Consider the following 22,077-nt stretch of genomic DNA (forward strand, 5'->3'; position numbering starts at 1 on the left):
TGGTTCTCTCACTGTAGTTGCTGCTCTCTTTCTCTCATCTCTCCTCCTCTTCATAATGATGATGATAATGTTCCTCCTCATCCCTTCGACAGACTGGAATTCCTCGTGCTTTTCAATTCCTCATTGCTTCTCCCCCACAGAAACATCAACTCCAACTACATTCGTTTCGTCCACTCATGCTCAAGTCAATCCTCTCCATCCACTCCCTTTCTCGTCATTCCTCGTCGTACTCCTCCTTTTCCCTCCTCCCTCTCCTCCTTTTCCTCCACCGTACCTTCGATCGGATGGGTGGTGGTGGTGGTGGAGGATGTGTTGGTGGTAGTAGAGGAGCGGGGCGGTGGTTGGTGGGCTCGACAGCAAAGCGAAGCTCATAGTGACTTTGGGAGTGGTGGTGGAAACGTAATCTCACCGTGGACACTGGAACAAACATTTTCGTTGTTATTTCCCTTCTTCGGGTATGGGTCTGCCCGATTTTGTCCACAGGTATGTATAGCAATGGGACGCGGTTCCTTACGTGAAAAGTGGTTGTGGGTTCAACCTTTCAGCAACCCTCCATTTCGCTGGCTCGGATCGACAAGAACTTGCGGTCATATTTGGCCATAAGGTCAGGTCATATAAGTCGAGCCACGTGCACATGACGGTTTTTTTTTTAAGTGGTGTATTGTAAAGAGATTGTCCCTTTGTCTCCAAAACAAAGAAACGCGGTTCGTAAAATAAAAGTGGTGTATTCTCGGTATTTCACGAGTGCTGTGGAAGAATTTATTTTTTTATCCATCTTATCGAATGAATATTTTTTGTTTCTCTTACCAAGTTGCTCATCGTATAATGTTAAGTGGTTTTGCAAGTGCAAGGGGAATGGAAAATTAATAATATTTATGCAAAGACGCCAAACAGGGTCTACAAACAATTGACATTCGCAGAATAACTTTCGATCTGGGAGACAACCAACTGTCCGTGGTACACAACAGCTGGATTTATTTGTTCTTTATTATGTCTGTAATAGTGAAATGTTTAGCTTAAAAAAATAGTGAAAGTATCAACCGACAGATTGCTGCCAAAAAAAAAAAAAATGTGATACTGAAATATTACCTCAGTGACGAGTCGTTCGATAAAAATGGCACATCAGACTGTGACTTAGGTTTGCTTTGTAACAATGTTAAGTTTATGGGTTGTGGTATGGAGGGCCTGTCTGCTGTGACAAAGCTAGGCTTCGAAGCCTGTTAGCACCAGTTTTATCGTCAGCTTACGAATTTCAACCGTGTGAATCCGATTTCAGGACAGTGACTCGAGTTTTTCATCAGCCGTCAGTTCTACTGGATGGTAATGACGGCCCTTTTAAAGACTAATAGTTTATTTTGTGTGAATAATTGTACATGGAAATCGTGGTTCAAAGCTGTTGCAGTATTGGTCGTTAATTATGAAATTGATTGTTTAGATAACTTATTAGTGACATGGCAGAAGCAGCTGGCATATTTAGACGTATGTGATAACTACATTTGCAATGGAGGAATGAAAATCGTAAAAGATGACATACATGATGACATTTTTTACTGACGCCATACATTGCAAGAATGAAGACGGAAGATTTAGGAGGGATACACAAACACAAGCAGAAAATAACATTCTCAGACATGACGAAAAATAGCAGTGGTTTTTTCAAAGGTGACTCAAATAACGAAAAAATCAGGATCATTGCAAAATATCATCTAGTATAGAAATCGTCCCAGCAGAAGGATCGGCCATTGTATGTTGAAATGTGTTTGTCCTTTTTATTGAAAAAATAAAAGGTTCCTGCTAAGGAGATGTGGCAACTCGTGAGCAAAGAGAGAGAGGTCTTCCTTCTTTACATCGATATTAACTAGCTGCACGTATCTACGTAGTTATGTCTTCTTAACCGATCTGCAAGGAAATACAAAAACACATCATAATGGTCTAATTTGAAAATATCTGCTTATTGAAGAATTGTGGCATAGATGTTCTTGAATCGTTTTGTCTTTATATATACCGCCTGGATAAAGAAATTTTGCACAGGTGACTTTTTGTTAATTCTGATATGCGTTGCGGTATATTTAGGCTATTACAGTACATAAAAAATAAAGGTTATTGAATTTCTCTCTCTCTCTCTCTCTCTCTCTCTCTCTCTCTCTCTCTCTCTCTCTCTCTCTCTCTCTCTCCAGGCATGTTGTATATTGAAAATAGGTTCATGTGATGAATGTTTCCCAATGCATATATAACAGAGGACACATGTTTAATCCGGGAAATAAAGATGACTTTGCAGTATGTTAGTTAAATCACGAAACTTCGTAAGCTCATGATGTTTTGAGACATAGACTTATATAGCAAAACAAGTGCTTAAACACACACATATACAAATATATACTGTATGTTGGTATTGTTTTGGTATAGAAAGGTGGAATTGTTTGTCAGTTGCATATGTGTTGGACAACTGAGCCATTTCATTGTTAAGAGTCCATGAATTCGTTGTGAGTTTCTTTTACTAAATTTTGCGTATACTGTACCATTAACCCCTTTTTCTTTTACCATTGGGTACAATGCCTTGCGTGATCGCATTCGTATTATTTTCATTTACGAATTGATGTTAGGTAATGGCCTATTCCTTTGCTAAAGTAATTGCCGTGTTTCACTGGGGAAGGTTACGGGCTACAGACCAGTTTGTCTTCATAAGCGCATGGATAGGCTTTGTTTTTTGTTTTCATGTAATGGAAAGAAGCTGACACTGCTGGTTTTCTGCAGATGTTTTCTTGTGATTTGATTCGACAGCAGAAGAATAGCAATGTAAGTATATTTGGTTGCGGTTGTCCAACAACAACAACCCCCAACTTATGCTCTTGTGCCCCCTTCTCCATCACTCGGCAATCAAAGCTTATGTTGACATCAAACAACTCAAGACAGCTCCCCATGCATGCCCCCCCCACCCCCAGTCTTAGTAGTCATCATTACAAGGGAAACAAACCGGAGCCACCCATCAGGAGTGGTTTAACAGTTAAAGTATGTTAGTTCGAATTTTGCAAGGTGTGAATTTGACTTAAAGCATAAAGTCTGACGGTGCTAGCTCAAAGGTGTTGGTGTGCTGCAGTGATTTCAAAACTACATGGCCGTCTCAGCCGCAGGAAATGTTGCAAAGTGCTGTGGTTTTCGTAGGCCTATGGCGTGTTTTCCGTTCAGTTTCTGGATATCTCTGAGGTATGTGCGGTACAATTTTAAGTTATCCTTTTTGATAAGTGATTTTTTTTTCATTTTAGGGCAATAGATTTCCTTCATTAGAGAATTTCAGTCTCTTAAAATTAACAAAACGTTTAAAGATATATATATATATATATATATATATATATATATATATATATATATATATATAAAGTGGAATTATTAACACTTGAACATAAGTTATAACTTGTTCTCACTTATATGAACGGTGTATATTTTTTGAAAGTTTGCTAGCAGAGTGATAGTTTGTTCCACGTAAATGGATAGTCTTGCCGATTACTGTTAATAATAATAATAACAATAATAATAATAATAATAATAATAATAATAATAATAATAATATAATAATAATAATGTCTGAAGGCATTTTACACTGTCATGACCATTAAGCTTTTTTTTTTTGTCGTTGAAAACAAATAAAATCTTCACATTTCGCATTATATTCCCAGTCTTCACGTTATTTCCAAATTTATTAAAAATTCGAGTGATAAAAAAAATGAAATGAAATAGATCACGGTTTTACTATATTTCTGCAAATTTGTTATGGAAATTTCAAATTTCTAAATCAGATCGAAGCGAATTGCAATAAGGTAAAAGGAAAGTTGGCCCAGGGTCAGCCCTTGTAAAGAACTCTTTGGGCCATATTTGTCGTGGCTTGGGTCATGTGCACATGATATAAGTGGCCTCCATTGGCAACCGTATTTGATTACCCGGTATGTACCCCGGGTAAACAGTATGCATTCACTGGCTACAATTTGCCGTATGAGTTGGTCCCAGGTCTGTTAGTTTTTCTTTTACGTGTTTTTTCTTCAAATAAGTCGATGGTGATTTTGCATACACACACACACACATATATATGTGTGCGTGTGTGTTTTTATGTATATATACGGAGAGAGAGAGAGAGAGAGAGAGAGAGAGAGAGAGAGAGAGAGTATGGCCATGAGGAAAGAAGGTAAGATGACAATGTGCGAGACGTTTGCAAGACGTTTCGCCTTTATTATAAGTCATTCTAAAGCAGAATACAGTACATACGACAGAACAAACAAAAAAATAAAGTTAAGTATACCTTAGTTTAACCCAGACCACTGAGCTGAGCTGATTAACAGCTCTCCTAGGCTGGCCTGATTAGAACTTATTTTACGTGGCTGAAGAACCACTGGTTACCTAGTAATGGGACCTGCAACTTATTGTGGAATCCGAACCGCATTATATCGATAAATAAATTTCTATCACCAGAAATAAATTCCTCTATTTTTTCATTGGCCGGCCGGAGACTCGAACGTGGGCCCAGCAGAGTGCTAGCCGGGAACTATACCGACCCGTCCAACAAGGAACTGACAGAACAAAAGATCACAAACAAAACTGTATTACAAACAGCACCTGTAAGGTTTGGATTAAAGACTGGGCACATAACCATTTTAATACGGATTAAAAATTAGGCATATAACCGTTTTAATGAATACCCTGGGTAATCAGGGTAGGTCTACAGTATAGGTAATAGGATTATCTCGGGTAACTGGGTAAATCAGGGAATGCTAATGGACCTCAACCCGGATTAAAGATAATTATTTACTTTCTCTTTGAAAAATCTACTTCGAACAATCTCGGCAGTCCCCAACTCTTGGTTTATTCTGTTATCTGAGATAATCCTAGACAGCTCTTCCTGACCAATAGACCACCAGCATCAAAGTGTATATGACCTTGTATGTATTAAAATGGTTGTTTACATCCTGGGATTTTTTTAATTCGAATCTAAGATGTTGTTTGTAAAACTGAGTCCGTCTTTATGATCTTTTGTTCCGCTGTATGTAGTTTGCTTGAAAATGCCTTCAATAAAGACGAAAGATCTTGCACTAGGTTGTTTCATTTGTGATTATATATGCATGCATACATAATTCATTGTCCAGCATTTGTACATGATAGTTATTCTTTCATCATGTCTTCATGTAGTTATTTTCGTAAGGCAAGTTGTAACTGATTTAAATGTTTCGAAGTTTTCTTTTACTCTTGACGTTTCCTTGCTGTTTGATCTCTTTATTGACTCAGGCAATTGAGACACGCCTCTCGGGCTCGGCCTGCTTGCTGTGGAGTAAGCCTCCACCTCTGGTGTCTTATCCTTCTATCATCATCAACCTTGTTTGCTGAGAATTTTCTTCCCGTGTTTGTCGGTCAGACGCGATGGCATTTGATTTCTTCACGACCCACCGTTGCAGATGCTGGAATAACCCCCAAGAGTGCCCTTAGAGAATTTAGACCGAGCTTCCGAACTTGCACCATTTTTCAATTGTTTCGTGACCGTTATTTCAAGCTTTTGTGGTGTTTGTAAGCATTTTGCACCTATGTGTTGTTTCATGACCGTTATTTATGACGTCTTTGTCGTATATTTCAGCACTGATCGTTTTTTAAACTGATGGACAAATGTATTTCATCTTTTCCCCCAAAGCTAAAGATAATTTTTTGTAACTGGTCGGAGCTTTTTAGTAGATTATTTGAATTGTTTACCCAGTTCATTCTTTTTATGGAAGCCTTGTGTACTTAATACCTCCCTGGCCATATACCTGGATTAAAGGTTCGTACAGTACCAGAGATGACTAAAGTATTGATGTTTGAGGAAGTTTTAAAGTAGAAGGATAGGAGAAAGTTAGGCCTATGTGGTTACAAAAGCTATGTATATATAAAAATAGACTTAAACTGTTGGTTTATATAGTTCATTTTGACTTCGTGGTTTGTTATGAACTGATCATCCAGAGAATTTTGTTTAGATAGGCATAGAAATCCATTGTATAATGTTTACAGCGCCATGTGTTATGTGCTCCACTTTTTCCTGTTCTGATAATTAATTTCTAGGCTAGATTTTAAATAAACGGACTGTATTTATTGGTTATTTTTGTGTCATATACGTCGGAAGAGCTTATTTGTAAGTCTACTCCGTAGGAGGCGGATTGTTTGACTGAATGATCTGGCGTAACGTGTCAGACTACTGCTGACTCTAGTGCTCAAACGACTGTAACGGCATTTTCAGGGCCATAGTAAGCTTTGCACCGTCCTAAATGCCAATGATCAGCACATAACAAAATGCCATAGCCGATGTCGGTACCGCAACACGGTATATTTAGTTTTAGTTATTGCTTTCCTTTTAATGACAAACAAATAAAAATTCTGTGGTCGACTACCATCGAATCTATAATTGGCCTATCTCTGGGTACACGGTTAGTCAGGCTTTACCAGCATTCAGAGTGATCATATTCATCTTTTAGCAGTTCCAGAACTTCCAGTTTGTGTATCAGTACGTAAAGGAGGTTCGTGCGGGTAACGTGGCTATGTTATTGCTCGCAGCTACTGACGATCACGTTGCAGTGGCTTCAATTCGTACTTCGTTGTGCGGCCAGTTTTTTTGAAGCGGGATTTCCATGTTAACGCTGCATTTTCTTTGCCAGTGTTAATAAACGTTAGGTTTTTGTTTTAGTCGATAACCATTGCACGATACTTCGTTTGGAAATGTCTTACTGATATGTTAACATTTTCAAAACGGCAGTCATTGATTTCCAGTGCATGTTGTAAGCTTTCAGAAATATTACGTGGTTTATAGTCTGTCATTTACAAACGGGTGAATATGACCTGTTGTGTTGGATTTAACGATCTGAAAGGTCAGTTCTAAGACCTATGTTTTAATTTTTAATGAATGTAACTTTTTAAGTTTTATATATTCATGCCAATTCTCATACCGCAAACGTTACAGCAAAATATATGATTCGTGGGAAGACGCAACAGTTCGGATTATTCCTATTCCGAATACGCGAACAACACTAAAAAAAGGCCATTTCCTTTTATAGAAAGCTTTCTCAGAATAGAATATCCACGTGTAAAGAGGAGAAAATGCACAGTAGAATATAACAGTAGGTACAAATCAACAAACAACTTGAATATCCTCGTAAAGTTTCACTCACACTTCTCACCTTAAGTCTACAACCACTTTAGGAGCAGAATTTGAGGGCGATTTTAAAGAGTTAAGGATTACAGTATATACGGAAGTGTAAATTTTATTATTCAAAATCTGTTGTATTTGAGGTCTCTATACACTATGCGGTACTCTATAGCAACGCCTAGTATTCTACGTTCAACCCCTGTTTTCTATCCAGGCTCACATAAACATTTTATACGACTTTCTATCAGTATCTTAAAAAAAAAAATGATATGGATGTTAGTATCAAAACCAACTTGTTTGATTTTTGTTTTTATCACGTGCTTTCCTGTTTGTTCTTCTTCCTGTGGTCTACATGAGGTTAAGACAACTTTTGTTATAGGCTATCCCGTCGTTATTTTCATTATTGCAGTAACCGGAATTAGTCAGTTTCAAAGACTTGAGAACCGTGCTGGTTTTCAAGTCAGTTTGTAAATATACTGGATAATACGTGACTTTTTCAACATATCTTCTTGGAATGAAGTGCAGCTTTATAGATAACTTTTGTTCATGGTGCCGTTTTTTCACGTCTGAATGAATAACCCTATATAATGTATTTGTAGTTTGTGCTTCCTACGCATGTTTGCTTTTACTACAATGTACAAAACCGGTATACGTTGAAATTCGCGACAAACTTGTTACAAAACTTCTGCATTCTCACTGACACTTCCGAGTGTAGAGAGCACCCTATTCTTTAGTTTTGAGCTGCATTAAACGAACATTACCGTTATGAATGCAATTAGCTCTCACCTCAGCGGATAAAAAGAAAGGCGAGTCGGGCCGTGGAGGAAATGAGGTGGAGAGTCACTTAGCCTAGGTCTAGGAAAGTGCCCTTAGACTTATCATTGATTTATCCCTTCCAAGTCGTTGTCACATGGATTTACTTGTACTCATTTTGACACCGATTCTGGTTGAGTCTAAAGGTTCGTTTCCTTGCTTCTAATTGTGCTTGTTTGCTCTGAAGGCCCTACTTTTCTTGATTGCCTGAAAGGACTATATTTGCGTCATGATCTCTCAAGAAATATTTGATGGTTTTAACAGGGCGGTCCTTGTTTTTCTCCTGGTGAGACATTAGCTTATGGTAATGGGAGTGTTGAACGTTTCAAAATCGTTGAACAATTCTGATAAGTATATAGATATCGGCGCAATACTCTGGACGCTATGGTACTTTCATTTGTCTCGTTGCAATTTTTTTTTTGAAGGGGGAGGGGACGCTAGGAATAAGCCCAAAAGTTCATTTGTCGTCGCGGTCTGAATGTAATTGAGATTCCACACAGTGAATTTACGAAAGCCAGCGGTTTCTCCCCAGTGCAGTTGAATATAACACGCCCAACTTGTGCACAGCGTTGTAATTTAGTCTGTGTGCTCACGAAATCTATTCAGAGCAAGAGGCGGACTCTGTTTTGTATCAGTCGCTACGTTCATACGTGTCCCCGAAGACGAACGCGTTGTCTTTGTTTATGAGCTAGACATAAATGGATATTTGATATATACGTTCGTATTATTCAGAGCTGTCTCCACAGACAAGGCGTTTGTCTCCTTCGTTGCCAGACGTATTATGATGATAAATGTTTATTTTATCTGTCCATTCGTTATGTCCAACGGCTTCACCAGTTCCTACGCAGGGTGGCAGTTGTGTGTGTGAGTTTATTTCAGACGTAGAATGATGACGGTTGGATTAAACCGGCCTCACGCTAGCGCAGACAAGCGACACCTTCCCTTCCCTAAACTATTTCCAATCCTTCTATAAGTAATAGTCGTTTTAGTCGTTTCCTCCCACGCTGCCAGATGTACTTCGTTGGAAGTGACCGTGGCCTTAGGAGCGAAAGGAATCTTGGTTTGTTCTTACTCTCCAATACATCCATGGTAAATCCCTTTAGGGTGTTTGGGCTTCAAGGTACGACAAGATCAATAGAGTGTGTAACAAGGCATTTTCATAATTCCATTTGCAATTATTGAAGATAGAAAGAAGAGAGGTATGATGGCAGGACTCCAGGATGTTCTCTCTCTCTCTCTCTCTCTCTCTCTCTCTCTCTCTCTCTCTCTCTCTCTCTCGTCGCGCCGTCCAGAGCTATGTTGTTTCAGAGGAAACTTAAATTAAACCCCCTTTTTGACCTACCTAAGATAACCGCTACTTCCTTTTACATTGACCATGAGTCTATATATATATATATATATATATATATAGATATATATATATATATATATATATATAATATATATATATATATGTGTGTGTGTGTGTGTGTGTGTGTGTGTGTAGTTGGAGAAACTCTGCACTAAGTATTAGCCAAATAATTTTCTCCCTACATTAACAATATATACATTTTTTCCTTTTATGCTAATAAAAGTGTTCACACTTCACACACTGCCTACTTTGTAGTTTAAAATACTCTACACAATCCTGTATTATTTTAGTTGATAGAGATTTTGTTTATTCCCATACTTGTCATTTTCCTAAATCCGAATCCGATCTCTTCATGCCCCATGGGCAGCTCAGCTTGGACGTGAATCCTTCAAGAGAACTGACAACCTATACTTTTTATACATAGAGCTCAAAATCTGTGCACGTAGAATATTACGGAAGGTTTTAACATGATGAAAAGAATCTCTGGTAGTGATTATTTTAGGATTTTTTTTTTTAGGTCTGCAGTGCTTTCAAATACTAAATAAATTAATTAAAAACGTTTGATTTGGCATCCCCGCTTCTCACCCTTGCCCTGCCCGAAGCGACAAAAAGGTTTGGAAATACTGTAGCAACCATTTAAACCTCGAGAAGTGTGGAATCTGTTAATCGCGAACGAGCGTTTTCTTAAACGTTCCCGCAGGGGGGTTAACGCCGTCAGTCCACCTCATGCGGTGCACTGCAGGCATTACTTGAGGTTCTTTGCAGCGTGCCTTCGGCCCCTAGCTGCAACCCCTGTCGTTCCTTTTACTGTACCTCCTTTCATATTCTCTTTCTTCCATCTGACTTTTCACCCTCTCCTAACAGTTGATTTATAGTGCAACTGCGAGGTTTTCTTCGTGTTATGCCTTTCAAACCTTTTACTGTCAGTTTCCGTTTCAGCCCTCATTGACCACATAGGTCCCAGCGCTTGGTCATTGGCCTCAATTCAGTTCAGTTCACTTTCTTAAAGGGTCGGCTCCCCGCGTTCAAACATTCCCCGCACGTGCGGTTTTATACAATGCTACTTTTATACATCTCGTGGGCTTGATTGTAATGCAAATGTGCTCTTAAATTCTGGAGGAGGAGTTGAAGTGCTTCGTGTTGATGAAAAAGCTCGTAAGAATTAGACGCGAAAGAAAACAGCTGCATTTTTTTTTTTTGGATGTTTTGTAACTTTTTTTTTTTTCATTTCTGGAGGAGAGTAATTCTCACAGGGTCTCATTAGGCGTAAGAAGTGATGAGAATACCTGAATATGACTATACATTGGCTATGATTGCTTTTCTCAAGATTGATTAGCTAGTTTACCCATTAAGACTTTTTCCTGGAACGTTGCTATACTTGGCTCTTGTTGTACGCAATGAATGCAGGCGAGGTGGTGTTATACTTAGCTCTTGTTGTATGCAATGAATGCAAGTGAGGTGGTGTGTTGTTGTTTTAAATGAAGAATGGTGGATTCTGTTAAAATTTAAGGCTGCTGCACATGGAATAGCACTTGGTAACAGTTTTTCTTGTTAACGGATGAAAGAACAAACAAATAGTGGAATTTGTTACCATTCGGGCCTGTAATCAAATCATGTTTAGTCGTGACTAAAATTGAGATATAATTGTAGATTGAAATATCCGTTCAGTATACAACTTGTCACGTAATGGTAATTTCGAGATTCTGAAATTTGATTTGTATTAAAGGTAATGTGCCATTTTGTTCCTTTTCAGAATTCAGATTTTCAGTTTTGAGATGGCTTCCAGCCGCGTCCATTCACTCTTCCATCGATTTTGAAAGACCCTTTTGTTGTGGAAAATGTTAATAGTCTCCCTCCCCCTTTTTTATAAGGGAATTTGATGTTGATCGTGTTTACGTCTCTCTTCATTTTCCGTAGACATTCTTTTTCAAAGGCTGAGTCAGGAAATCTTCAAAATTTCAGATCGTTTCCTGAACCCTGTTATCTCTCTCTCTCTCTCTCTCTCTCTCTTAAATGAATAAATAAATAAATTTAAGAAAAGTATGTGACAATGTGATATGTGATATCTACATTCGGATTTGTACACCAAGACTTCATCTTGAATAATGTACAAAATGGCACAAGTTTAGTTTTTAGAAGATTAGCGCTTTTTCACGACATCTCGCGTTCACTTTTGATGTTTTATGCGAGTTGCCAACGACGAGAACCCTATTTCCACGAAGAAAAGGCTGGAAGAATACCAAGATAGTTTTTTTTTTTGTGGTCGTTTTTATTTGCAAAAAAAAAAAAATTTTCCTTTCAAAGCAATGGCGGCAAGCCTGGACGGATTCCGTCTTTTGTATTTGCTTGCCGACTGAATCCCGCATTTTTTTTTTTTTTTTTTTTTTTTTTTTGTCAGAAAGTAGCAAGACTCCTGTCCTCCCTTTGTTTGCTGCCTGTCTTTTTTTTTTTCCTCTTTTGTTTTCCGTGATTCGTCGTGTGCTCTGTTGTTGGATTGTTGTTGTGGTTGTTATAACCTTCTATAACGTTATTTTAGGTTGTGCTGCGTCGTTGTCTGCTTCTCTTATGTCACAGTTCAAAAGTGCTTCCCTAAATTTCGCTGGTATCAGAGAGGGTAGATGTACTCTCTCTCCTCTCTCTCTCTCTCTCTCTCTCTCTCTCTCCTCTCTCTCTCTCTCTCTCATATATATATATATATATATATATTTGCAGTCTAGGTCAACTATTCATCAGATATCACCACCAAGCACTCTCTCTCTCTCTCTCTCTCTCTCTCTCTCTCTCTCTCTCCTCTCTCTCTCTCTCTCTCTCTCTATATATATATATATATATATATATACATACATTTACATTCTAGGTCAACTATTCATCAGTTATCACTACTACACTCTTTCTCTCTCTCTCTCTCTCTCTCTCTCTCTCTCTCTCTATATATATATATATATATATATATATATATATATACATACATATATATATATGTATGTATACATATTATATAGAGTATATATATATATGTATATATATATGTATACATTTGCATTTTAGGTCAACTATTCATCAGATATCGCTACCAAGCTCTCTCTCTCTCTCTCTCTCTCTCTCTCTCTCTCTCTCTCTCTCTCTCTCTCTCTCTCTCTCTCTCTCTCTCCAACATAACTACCGTTATTGATTATTTCCATAACGTTGTATGCGTAAGTGCACGCGTGTGGGTGTAATGGGCCCAGTACATTATGGGTCAGCTGATGTCATGTGCAACGCAGTTCGTCCCCTTTAGATTTGAATAACCCGTTGATGACGACATAAGACGTCCTTCTTGTTCCAAGGTTCCTCATAGATAATATATATTTTTTGAGACTTTTAAAATATTTTTAACGATGATTTTTAAATTTCTTTAAATTGTGATGCTGTGTTATATATTTATTTATTTAATGACGTTTAGTGGAGTTACACAAGGGATAGGTGTTGTTATTAATTTGTTAAGTGACTGTCGAAATTCCGCAAGGCTCCGTGTGATCGATCGTTTCTAGGGTATATGGACTGAATCAGTCATTTGATCCCAGAAATTCTTTGCTCAAAATCTTGCAACAGTCCTGAGGAGTCTGCTTTGAGAAGCAATCCATAAAAGGAGATTTATTTAATTGTTTACTTTTTATGTATGTATTTATTTGTTTATGTATGTATTTTTTTACTTATGTATTTATTTATATATTTACTTATTTGTCACGTTTGCAGGGATTATCACCTTTCATTTAACATTTTCGCTATAAAATATGTGCCAATTTCGAAACGTATTCTGCGGTCCGAGTTCAACCCCTTTTCTACGTTATGTAATGAAACCAATGATTTGTATTGTATTTTTCCTCGCGTTTTTAATATATTTCCGTTTCAGCGCTGAATGACCTCACGGGTCCCTGTGGTCGGCCTTTTGGTCTAAATTCTATATTCCATTCTATTCTCTATTTTTATGACTAACATAACCTATTTCCACGTCTTTGTAGTTTTCCATGAGAATTATTTAAAAAAATCAATTACAGATGAAGCCCTCGAGGGTATGTTTACCTGAGACAGGTGCAACGGCAGAAGCAGCATTCTGTCCCCTCAAATCAGCTGATTGGGCCTCTCACAGTTTTATATTTCGTTTGTGACAGTTCGCTAATGTCGTATTGGTCATTCTATCGGTCTTAATCGTATGCGACGCATCTGGATCATCTAGACTATGGAGGCGTATCCGATGGTTACCCCACATCCAATAATCATTTTGGGGAATAGTTTTGGTCGCTGTAGAACAGATTGGAATATTGTGTGTGTGGAGAGAGAGAGAGAGAGAGAGAGAGAGAGAGAGAGAGAGAGAGAGAGAGAGAGAGAGTCTTTCCGTTGTGTTAACTAGAAAGTTGTGTGTGTGTGTAAGAGAGAGAGAGAGAGAGAGAGAGAGAGAGAGAGAGAGAGAGAGAGAGAGAGAGAGAGAGAGAGAGAAGTTATGCAGCGAGAGAGAAAATGTGAACCTTTTCCATCGTGTGCAGTAGAAAGTTAACACACGGTGCCTCGTCATTAAACACATAAAGGACCGTACTGTCGGCCTTTCACTTTGGCTAATACCCCCAAACAATGTCAAGGTACTGAGTGGTCCGAAATGCCATTGAATTGCATTGATGTACACCTCTAGGTGACGGATGATGGCCACCGTTGAATCTGTGCGGTTAATTATCCTTCTACTCCCTTGAAAGGTATTTCCGTGTTCGGTTCACTTTTGGTTACCCCCGCCGCATAGCTTTGGACTTCTCCCCAAGCCTCCTTTTCCCCCCCGAGTTTGATAAAAAAAAAAAAAAAAAAAAGGTTTGTCATAGTTGAGTTCAGATGTTTGTTATCATCTGAGTTTGGTGGTGATGCTCGATTCATCGTCGACTGCCTAATTCGTCATCATCAAAATTAATATTTTTTGTCGTGCGGACGATTTAGTTAAAGTTATCACGGGTTTCTTGATATTGGCAGTTATGAAATCTTTTTTTTTCATTTCGCTTTGTTTCTTGGTATGCTCTGTTCTTACAGTTTTTAATTATTATTTCAGTATATGGGATAGATTTGCAGGATAAGGTTAAAAACTTATACACACATACGTACATGCATACATAGAATGGCCATCTTGGTTTGGAGGGACTAGTTTTCAGGCCTAAATACCACTCGTCTGTCTATTTGTTGAGAGAGAGAGAGAGAGAGAGAGAGAGAGAGAGAGAGAGAGAGAGAGAGAGAGAGAGAGAGACTTGTCTGTCCATTTGTTCGTGCGGTCATACATACATACATATACATACATGCGTCATAGAGAGAGAGAGAGAGAGAGACTCGTCCATCCATTTGTTCGTGTATGTAGATAGAGAGAGAGAGAGAGAGAGAGAGAGGGAGAGAGAGATTAAAGTACCATTTTCTTTGTAATCTTCAGGACTCTCCAGCTGGGAAAGGAAGCTTACTCTCGATCCTTCTTTAGCAAGAGCACCAGGCGTTAGAACCTTGTTCTGTTAGAACTCTGTACAGAGGGCTTAGACTGGGTTAGTCTGATTCCATGACAAGTAGTCCTCATTCTGTAATAAGTTTTATTTTGTAATTTACGTAATATATCATGCCGCAGGAATAATTATAGTACTGATTATCCTTAGTTTGCAATAGGTTTTATTTTGTAATGTATGTAATATTTCATGCAGGAGGAACTGTTCTGTGCTGATTAGGTTACATGTTCACAGAATTTAGGGAAGCCTTTGTGCGCATGCGTGAAGGATTGATAAACTTGTTCGCTATGACTCTCTCTCTCTCTCTCTCTCTCTCTCTCTCTCTCTCTCTCTCTCTCTGAATACATCTTTCTAGGATTTTGAATTACGGTGTTTTAGAAGAGTGGTCTTTTCTTTCTTTTGAGATGTCCTCCCATATTCCGAGCGTGAGGCATCCTACCTCGTGTTGTAGAAAAGGAACTATTCAGAATATGTTCTCTTAATACATAATTTCTTGTGGTGGATAATTAACTTTGAAGAATTTGCGTGCTATTTGGGGTTTCAACGAGCGAAGGTTCTGCTTTATACTAGACAGTTCGATAATATTTGCTATATGTTATTCAGTGTTCGGAGACTGTAATTATGTGTATATTATTTTTTTAATATTTATATTTTGACTATGCGGTCTCTCAGTTAAGCATGATCACACTATTCTCGTATGCTGGTTCACAAATTGTGCATAAACTAAATCTCTCTCTCTCTCTCTCTCTCTCTCTCTCTCTCTCTCTCTCTCTCTCTCTCTCTCTCACACACACGCACACCCAGGTGAAAGACATACGCCACTGTACTTTTAATGATGCGTTGAGGCCAGACTTTAAAGTCTGGTTATAATTTTTGAAAAGTTTCACATAATCGTATTTACATTGTAATACCGATCTCTTAATAGAAAGCTCACTCAGTGTGACTCACTGATATTGGCAAGGGTAAAATAAAATAGCTGCGAGTAATTTTTGTTGTATCTTGGTAATTCTCGGTAATGGATTCAAACAAGAGGTGGTGATGGTATTTACAAGTTAATCAGCCCATTTAAACCTAGGTAATCGGATTCAGATTATATTTCTCCTGTAAATTCAGTCACGCGAGTGTTGCATGGTAATTTGTAATTTAATTTTAACGGAATTTTATCAAAGGGTTATGTTAACAGTTTCAGCCGTTGGCTTATTTTTTTTTGTTTATCTTTTTTTTTCCCGGGGATTTACTTGAGAATGTTTTCACTTGCTTACAACATGATTTCTTCAGCTGTTTTCATCCGTTATCGAAATTTAGTTAGTTTTCATCAGATTATTAAATGAACATGTCGTTTTATTATATTTAATCAGAAGATTACAGATTAAACATAATGTATTTTGTTTCAGTTATTAGCAAAACCTCTCAGTTTTGTCCATGTAAGGATCAAGTCTAAATGTTTTTCCGGCTTTTAACAGAATCTCACTGTTTTCATCAGAGGATTAAGTGAGACGTTTTCATCAGCCGAATAAAAAAGGCTTAGTTATTTTCCTAGTGGGACATAAGTAAGCAAACTCACTTTTGATGTAAATGGTCATTTAGTGAAGCATTTTACTTTCTCACTTACTGTCTGATGAGTTAAAGGCGACTTTCCTTTGTTAAGAAAAAAACTTCGTGCGCAACTAATACTTCTAAACAGAAGCCTCGCAAGGAGTATATAGATTCCCTTTAAACATAAATCACACCCCCATCCCCCCAAACCCATTTAAATCACACCCCATCCCCCCCAAAAAAAAAAAATTCCCATTTTGTTAATCACGGAATCACGCACTTTCTAAATATCAAAAGTAACTTCGTTCTGACACAGTCGCGCTTTTAAAGTCTCCGTTGAAGTTTTTTTTTTTATACGATTTTTTCTACCTAGCCAAGCCTCCTCTTCAAACGCCTACTGTATGTACTTTAGATATTGTCATAGTTCATATCATACCTTAGGTATCTTATCTCTTGAACCCTTTCTTATTTTTTAAGTATCCCTTGAATAATTAATTTGAATAAGTTCACCTCTTTTTTTTTCCCCACGTATGTTGAATGTTATAATAGGCTAACAACTTGAAACTCTAAAGTTATTTTTAAGTGATTATTCTAGGCTATATGTATATTTATATGTGCATATATAATATGTAATATAATATATATATATATAATTATATGTATATATAAATATATATATATATATATATATATATATATATATATATAAATATATTATATATATATATATATATATATATATATATATATATATATATATATATATATATATATATATATATATATATATATATATATATATATATATATATTACGTTCACACTTTAAAAACGTTATATTGACAAGGACAACCGCGAGTAGCAAGTAGCAATAATATCCAAACCTAGGCAAGAGGGCAAAGTTGTAACTAGAAAGCTTTATAATAGACGGTGGAAACTGCCAGACAAATCGATGAAGAAAGACACCTCTCTCTCTCTCTCTCTCTCTCTCTCTCTCTCTCTCTCTCTCTCTCTCTCTCTCTCTCTCTCAAGTTGGAGTACTAAAAGACATATTAAGAATGTCCCAGCCTCGTACGAAGTGTTGAGTTTGAGTGTCAACTCATACATGTCAGTAAATGCCACGAACTTCAAGCGTGTTCGCCGTCTGTGGCTAGTCGTGTTTCATATGTTTGCGTGATTTGGAACCGTGTGTGTGTGTGTGTGTGTGTGTGTGTGTGTTTTTAAGCTCTGAGAACTACGAAAGCGTGCCGTTGTCTGTGACTCATTCTTCGCGTTGTGTTGCAGGTAGAATGAATATTTTTTCCTTCATTAAAGCGAGTTCCTTTACCTCTCTCTCTCTCTCTCTCTCTCTCTCTCTCTCTCTCTCTCTCTCTCTCTCTCTCATGCTGCCTTTACTGTGTCTTGTCTTGAGCCCTTTGTTAGCCGAACCGGTTGAGCTTCAGACTGTCGCTCGATGGACCGGAGTTCAATTCCCGCGGCCGGCTGATGAAGAGTTAGAGGAATGTATTTCTGGTGATAGAAATTCATTTCTCGCTATAATGTGGTTCGGATTCCACAATAAGCTGTAGGTCCCGTTGCTAAGTAACCAATTGGTTCTTAGCCACGTAAAATAAGTCTAATCCTTCGGGCCAGCCCTAGGAGAGCTGTTAATCAGCTCAGTGGTCTGGTAAAACTAAGGTATACTTACTTTTTACTGTGTCTTGACAAAATTTGTTGCCTTTCCATTAATTTGGATTATTAACAGATAATATGAACAAGTTGATTTTAAAATTGCTTTTACTGTTTTGTTTAGCTTTATTTTTTGTTTTTTTATTTTTGAGTAGTCACCAATAATGTAAAGTTGATAGATAATTTGTAATTGTCTCGTGGGTGTTCTGGTCATTTTGTAGTAAGTCTCTCTCTCTCTCTCTCTCTCTCTCTCTCTCTCTCTCTCTCTCTCTCTCTCTCTCTCTCTCTCATTTCCTTTACCTTTCTCTCTTTTTACGCCGGTTTTAAAGTTCCACTTCCAACCCGCGGTGTCGTTTCGTCCCTAAAAATGGTTAATTAGTCTCTTCCTTTACGGCCAAGTCTTATTCTCACACCTCGGAGAAATTTTATTCCTCTCTCTCTCTCTCTCTCTCTCTCTCTCTCTCTCTCTCTCTCTCTCTCTCTCTCTCCTTTCGAGCTAGAATTTCGGTCTTTTTTTCGTCAGGACTTCTTTATCCCTTCCCCGTTCTTCTGAGTGCCCTTTCTCTATCTTTCTTCATTTCTCGAGAATTTCGGTCTTTTTTCGTCAGGGCCTCTTTGCTCCCCTTCTCCCCCTCCCCCTTCTGAATGTCTCGAGACCTTTAACCTTTTTTTTTTTTATTGTGGCTGAAAGACCCTCAGTAAGTGATATTAAGGATTTTTTTTTTTTTTTTTTTTTTTTTTTGAAGCGCTGACGTGTTAACCGACTTGACAGCCAGCTGCCGGTTTTGTTGTTCTCGCAACGCCTTCGTAAATAGAACTTCTTAGTCCTGTCTTTTTGTTGGGGGCGGTGGGTTGTTATTTTTTTCCTGTCTTAGATTGGTATGCTGAAGGTGTAAACTATTTAAAAGTTTGTTTTCAAGGTTATCGCACAATGTAATTTTTTTCGCGTTTATTTTTTTGTCAGATTTTCTTGCTGAATTTATTTGCTGTTTAAAAGTTTTTGTCAAGTTTATTAATCATGTAATTGTTGTAACTAAGGGTTTGCATGATTATATATATATATATATATATATATATATATATATATATATATATATATATATATATATATATATATATATATATATTTTACATTATAGACTTGTCTACGTCTTTTTTTGGCGAAAACAAGTTTCTGCAACGAAGTTTTGCTCATGAACGCACAGTAATTCTGTGGATATGCAGCTTGCAAGCCCTACATCTCAGTCCCATCCCGGCCTCTGTATAGAGTAGGCACTTCCAGATATTGTCAGTATATTTTTTCATGTCCAGTGAATGTATACATATATACATACATGTGTGTATGTATACATACATACATACATACATACATACATACATACATACATACATACATACATGCATGCATGCATGCATACATGCGTCCGCCCTCATCATCACCTGATCTCCACATAGAACTTCCATAATTTCCTGTAACTTCCGTCAGTTTAACTTCACACTAATTTATGCCCGTTTAAGAATGTCCACGCGTGCACTTAGCAGCATTCAGCTTCATCCGTAAATCAATTGAATGTAATTTTTTAATTTTTATTAATTTATTTTTTGGGGGGTCCAACTACTTGCTGACGTCACCATCTCACGCTCATTCCACACTGACCTCATCCGTCATCTTCGTTGCATGATAGCAAAGAAACGTGTAACCTATTTTCATAACAAAACTGATGCTTGAATCTTTCACTGAAACACTCGGTAAAGCTTCTCTCTTTTCTCGGGGGGTTGGTGGGGGATAAATCGATTCTTTTACGCCAAGGGAAAATATTGCTGCATTTTAGTAACGAGGATCACATTGCGCAATTTTGCCAGCACACCCCACCCCGTCCCATAAAGCGTGTTCATGACGTGAGTCTTTTTGTAGAACTCTGGCTTTGGACTAATATATATATATATATATATATATATATATATATATATATATATATATTATATACAGTATATATTATATATCATATATATGTAATTTATTTATTTATTGTGTGTGAGAATTTTAGTCCCACAAACGCGACCTTTTCGTATTAAAACATTTGAAGCTACAAATATCGTTTAATAATGAATTTACTGTACCTCGGGAAATAACTTACACCCAGATGGAATTATAATAGTTATAAGTGCCTGTGATGAACCCTTTGGCTGGGGTCTTTATTCCCAAGGCAGTGAATTCATATATATATATATATATATATATATATATATATATATATATATATATATATATATATATATATATATATATATATATTATATATATATATATACATACATACATACATACATACATACATACATACATACATACATACATACATACATATATATATAATATATATATGTTTGCATGTATGTATGTATGTATGTATGTATGTATTATATATTGTGAGAGAGAGAGAGAGAGAGAGAGAGAGAGAGAGAGAGAGAGAGAGAGAGAGAGAGAGAGAGATCGCGCCCATGTACCCACATACAAATAATACAGTACGGTAGCTTCATTTGAGTATATAAGTAAATACAAACACGTTTATTTATAGGGACAAAACACTGATATAGTAAAGGACAACTTGCAACACCGTGATTGAGTGGAACGACTGCATTAAACGTCCATTGACGGTCGCTTTATAACGCACCGATTGACCGAGGGATTGATTGCTATCACAATCTGGCATCACGCAGTATAGTAGCCAGGTCCCATCGATCATTTCGCTGACAAGCAAATCTCATTCACTCGGCGATCGAGGTGCGAATGCCGCCAGCTGTTTTCCCTCCATTACGCATTAACCTGCGGAAAGAGTGATTGACAAGAGAGTGATTGACAGGTGGGGTCGCTAAAGGTGATTGATGGTAACCTAGCGCGTTTAATAGTCTCCGAACGAGAAAGATATATATCGGTGTGACTTCTTAATGTAGGGAATTGATGAAGATTCGTGTTATTGAATTGAACTGAATACAGTATTTTGGCCAAAGGCCAAGCACTGGGACCTATGAGGTCATTCAGCACTGAAACGGAAATTGACAGTAAAAGGTTTGAAAGGTGTAACGGGAGGAAAACCTCAAAGCAGTTGCACTATGAATCAGTTGTTAGGAGAGGGTGGATAGCAAGATGAAAGGAGGTACAATAAAAGGAATGAAAGGGTTTGCAGCTATGGGCCTTAGGAAGGCACGCTGCAAAGAACCTCAAGTAATGCCTACAGTGCACCGCATGAGGGGCACTGACGGCACTAACCCCCTACGGGGGAGATTCGTGTTACGAAAAGAGAGGCAATGCGGTATTTTGGCTGGAATGCTTTTATGGGTGGCAGAGTCGTCACGCTTTTAATCTTTGAAGTTTCTTAAGGAGAGAAGTCATTCTTTGAAGTGTTGCCCACTTAAGCGACACCTTTTCTTGGTTAATGTTTCATGCGTTGTACTTTTATTGGGGAACTTTCTTTTATGCATGCACTCCATAATAAATATCTCTGCCTTAATGTTTCTTAACGAGGGGAGGCGCCATTGACGTTGATATTTTGATGTTTTGTCCACTTAATATATTCCTTTTTCTTGTGGAATGGTCCGTACGTCAAACTTTTTATCGAAGACTTTTTTCGTATGCGCTTCATAAATTTCTCTGTGCTTTTTTTGTTTCTTAACGAGGGAAAGCGTCATTGTCGTTGATATTGCCTGATATTTTGCCTGCTTCATATATTTCTTTATCGCGTCGAATATTCCATACATTATACTTTTACCGAAGATTTTTTCCTTTGATGCAGTTTCTCTCCGCATCAGAGTCTGAGAGTGACCAGATTTATTGCATCTGAAGATGGCCAGTTTTGTCGTAATGCTCAAGAGTTTTCCCTCTTTATTTTGTACATTAATTAGTCATCCGTGTTTGTTTCATCTTTGCGACTGCGTGTAATAAATGAACTGAATTTATTCGATAACAAATTTTACTCTTGAAGTTCTGATTAGCCTATGTGATCTATTTTCATTTGCCTGTTTTTTTTTCTTTGGTGTATTGAGGTTTCAAAGAATGAT

At 37.6% G+C, this 22,077-nt stretch overlaps 1 protein-coding gene across 4 annotated transcripts in view; it reads left to right on the forward strand.

Annotated features, from left to right (window-relative positions):
• Positions 1 to 317: 317 nt before the first annotated feature.
• Positions 318 to 22,077, forward strand: part of LOC136849849 (potassium voltage-gated channel protein eag-like) — a 449,348-nt gene continuing 427,588 nt past the window's right edge. For all 4 annotated transcript variants that reach the window (XM_067123320.1, XM_067123321.1, XM_067123318.1 and 1 more), the window contains exon 1: positions 318 to 483. The gene's annotated coding sequence lies outside the window, so the exon portion shown is untranslated. The remainder of the gene's footprint in view (positions 484 to 22,077) is intronic.

The sequence above is a fragment of the Macrobrachium rosenbergii genome, chromosome 21 (genome assembly GCF_040412425.1).
Source record: "Macrobrachium rosenbergii isolate ZJJX-2024 chromosome 21, ASM4041242v1, whole genome shotgun sequence".
NCBI lineage: Eukaryota > Metazoa > Arthropoda > Malacostraca > Decapoda > Palaemonidae > Macrobrachium > Macrobrachium rosenbergii.